General features: G+C 48.5%; 1 protein-coding gene across 1 annotated transcript in view; it reads right to left on the minus strand.

Annotated features, from left to right (window-relative positions):
- The window catches only part of ZKSCAN5 (zinc finger with KRAB and SCAN domains 5), a 30,113-nt gene extending 29,816 nt beyond the window's left edge, over positions 1-297 (minus strand). The window contains exon 1 of the mRNA XM_019030951.4: positions 218-297. The gene's annotated coding sequence lies outside the window, so the exon portion shown is untranslated. The remainder of the gene's footprint in view (positions 1-217) is intronic.
- Positions 298-3,513: the final 3,216 nt, after the last annotated feature.

Consider the following 3,513-nt stretch of genomic DNA (forward strand, 5'->3'; position numbering starts at 1 on the left):
CCTTTCGAGTAGCTGGGATTACAGGCACACTCACCACGCCCGGCTTATTTTGTATTTTTAGTAGGGACGGGGTTTCCCCATGTTGGCCAGGCTGGTCTCGAACTCCTGACCTCAGGTGATGCGCCCGCATCGAACTCCCAGTGCTCTCCTTTTCATATGCTGCTTTATAGTTTCCAAGCCCCAGCCCTCCCCTCCCCCTACGCCCCGCGCAGTTTACAAAGTTGATGGGCAGGCAGGAGAAGAGTTACTGTTGCCACTGTTTTACAGGCGCGAAGGAAGGAACTGCTGTGAAATTGCAGCATCTGCAGAAAGATGAGAAGATATTTAGAAGTTAAAGGTCTCTTTTCAGGGAGCCCAAAATCTTGCATTTTAAGTAGCTTCCTATCTAGGACCGAACCCCTGGTGAATGTTTGCAATGCCTGTATTTTGTGTGTTAGTGAGTTGGTATAGAATTTTGCACCTATGGCTTAATTTTGTTGCTCGTATAAAGTTGTTTAATGTCTATGAAAGTTGTTCCAGATGGGCATGGTGGCTCACGCCTGTAATCCCAACATTTTGGGAGGCTGAGGTGAGAGGATCACTAGAATCCAGGAGTTGAAGACCAGCCTGGCCTTTGTACCCCTTCTCTACAAAAAATAAAATAAAATTAGCTAGGCATGGTGGCCCATGCCTATAGTCTCAGCTACTCAGCAGGCTGAGACTGGAGGATCACTTCAATTCAAGAGGTTGAGGCTGCAGTGAGTTATGATTGTGCCATTGCACTTCAGCACCTCAGTGACAGAGACACCCTGTCTCAAAAAAAAAAAAAAATGTTTGGTGGATACCCATTCTTTTCTAATATATTTACCTACATTTAAATGATTTATTTATTTGTTTGTTTATCTATTTATTTTTTTGAGACGGAATCTCACTCTGTCGCCCAGGCTGGAGTGCAGTGGCATGATCTCGGCTCACTGCAACCTCCGCCTTCCGGGTTCAAGCGATTCTCCTGCCTCAGCCTCCTGAGTAGCTGGGATTACAGGTGTGTGCCACCACACCTGGATAACTTTTTGTATTTTTAGTACAGATGGGGTTTCACCGTGTTACCCAGGATGGTCTCCATCTCCTGACCTGGTGATCTGCCTGCTTCGGCCTCCCAAAGTGCTGGGATTACAGGCGTGAGCCACCGCAACCGGTTTGAATTATTTATAAACACCTTTTGCATTTCAATAATTTATTTCTTAAATAGATAACACATTTGCATGAGTCAAAATTCAATAAGGCACTTAAAGTCTTCCTCTCATTCTCATTCTACATTCATTTTTCTCTCTAGAGATAGCCAAGATGACTAGTTTCCTTTTTTTTTTTTTTGAGATGGAGTTTTGCTGGTTGCCTAGGCTGGAGTGAATGGCATGATCTTGGCTTAGTGAACCTCTGCCTCCTGGGTTCAAGTGATTCTCCTGCCTCAGCCTCCCGAGTAGCTGTGATTACAGGCATGCGCCACCATGCCCGGCTAATTTTGTATTTTTTAGTAGAAACGGAGTTTCTCCATGTTGGTCAGGCTGGTCTTCAACTCCCGACCTCAGGTGATCCCCCCGCCTCGGCCTCCCAAAGTGCTGGGATTACAGGCGTGAGCCACCGCACCTGGCTCCATAAGAGATATTTTTATGTCTAGTTATTAAACACACCTGGATTGATAAATAGTGTTCGGTTTGTTTGGGCGTGGGGTGGGGAGGGGGATTGCTTGAACCCAGGAGGCAGAGGTTGCAGTGAGCCGAGGTCAGGAGATCAAGACCATCCTGGCTAACATGGTGAAACCCCATCTCTACTAAAAATACAAAAAATTAGCTGGGTGTGGTGGCACGCGCCTGTAATCCCAGCTACTTGGGAGGCTGAGGCACGAGAATCGCTTGAACCCGAGCGATACTCCCTCTCAAAAAAAATTTTTTTTAATTTTATATGGAGACACATCCTCACTAAGTGTTGCTCAGGCTGGCCTGGAACTCCTGGTCTCAAGTGATCGTCTCATTTTATGCAAGTTGCAAGTCACCAGCAGCTTGACATCAACCAAGACACTTTGTTTTAGAGACAGAGTCTTGCTCTGTCACCCAGGCTGGAGTGCACCGGTGCGATCATATCTCACTGCAGTCTTTACCTCCTGGGCTCAAAGGATCCTCCCACCTCAGCCTCCCAAGTAAGTGGTGTATCCTGAGTTGGTTCCTTCCGGTGGGTTCATCCTCTAGCTCACTTCAAGAATGCAGCCTCCGACCTTCGCTGTGAGTGTTACAGCTCTTAAAGATGGCACGGACCCAAAGAGTGAGTAGCAGCAAGATTTATTGTGAAGAGCGAAAGAACAAACCTTCCACAGCTTGGCAGAGCACTCCAGCCGGTTGCCTCCGCTGACTGGGGTGGGAGCTTTCAGTCTCTTATTTGTCCCCTCCCATGTCCCTTTCTGTCCTATCAGAACGCCCTTTTTTCCATCCTCTCTGCGATTGGCTGCTTTTAGAATCCTGCTGATTGGTCCATTTTACAGAGCGCTCATTGGTGCATTTTACAAACCTCTTGCTAGCTACAGAGCGCTGATTGGTGCATTTTTACAAACCTCTTATAAGAGAGAAAAGTTGTCCAAGTCCCCACTCGACCCAGGAAGTCCAACTAGCTTCACCTCTCACTGGGACTACAGGTGCGCACCACCACACCCAGCTAATTTTTTATTTTTTGTAGAGATTGGGGTCTCCAATTCCTGGCTTCAAGCGATCTTCCCCCCTCAGCCTCCCAAAATGCTGGGATTACAGGCATACGCCACTGAGCCAGGCCAGGACACATCTTTGAGCCTCAATTTCCTCATCTTTTTTGTTTGTTTGTTTGTTAGGATCAAAGTTGTCAACATCTGATGTACATGGAAGCACTTAGTTTAAAAAAAAAAAAAAAAAACTTTTTCCAACCGCGCGCAGCGGCTCACGCCTGTAATCCCAGCACTTTGGGAGGCCGGGGCAGGCGGATCACGAGGTCAGGAGTTCCAGACCAGCCTGACCAACATGGTGAAACCCCATCTCTACTAAAATACCGAAAGTAGCAGGGCATGGTGGCGCGCGCCTGTAGTCCAAGCTACTCAGGAGGCTAAGACAGCCTGGCGACAGAGCGAGAGTCCGCCTGAAAAAAGAAAAAAAAACAACTTTGTCCAACCTGGGCAATATAATGAAACCCCGTCCCCACAGAAAAATTAATAAAGCCGGGCGTGGTCGCGCGCACCTGTAGTCCTAGATACTTGGGAGGCTGAAGCTGGAGAATTGCTTGAACCCGGGAGACAGAAGTTGCAGTGAGCCGAAATCGCGCCACTGCAGTCCAGCCTGGGCGACAGAGCCAGACCCTGTCTATTTAATCCTGAAGGTTCCCGCCCTTGCCGGAGCTCGGCCACCGGCTCGGACGCCCGTATTTCCCCGGGATGCGGGAAACCGTCAAGACCCTCTGCGTCGGGCGGGGCTAGGACGATAAACCAGCGAGATGCACCTCACCCCATCAGGCGCCTAGAGA

The sequence above is a fragment of the Gorilla gorilla genome, chromosome 6 (genome assembly GCF_029281585.2).
Source record: "Gorilla gorilla gorilla isolate KB3781 chromosome 6, NHGRI_mGorGor1-v2.1_pri, whole genome shotgun sequence".
NCBI classification, from domain to species: domain Eukaryota; kingdom Metazoa; phylum Chordata; class Mammalia; order Primates; family Hominidae; genus Gorilla; species Gorilla gorilla.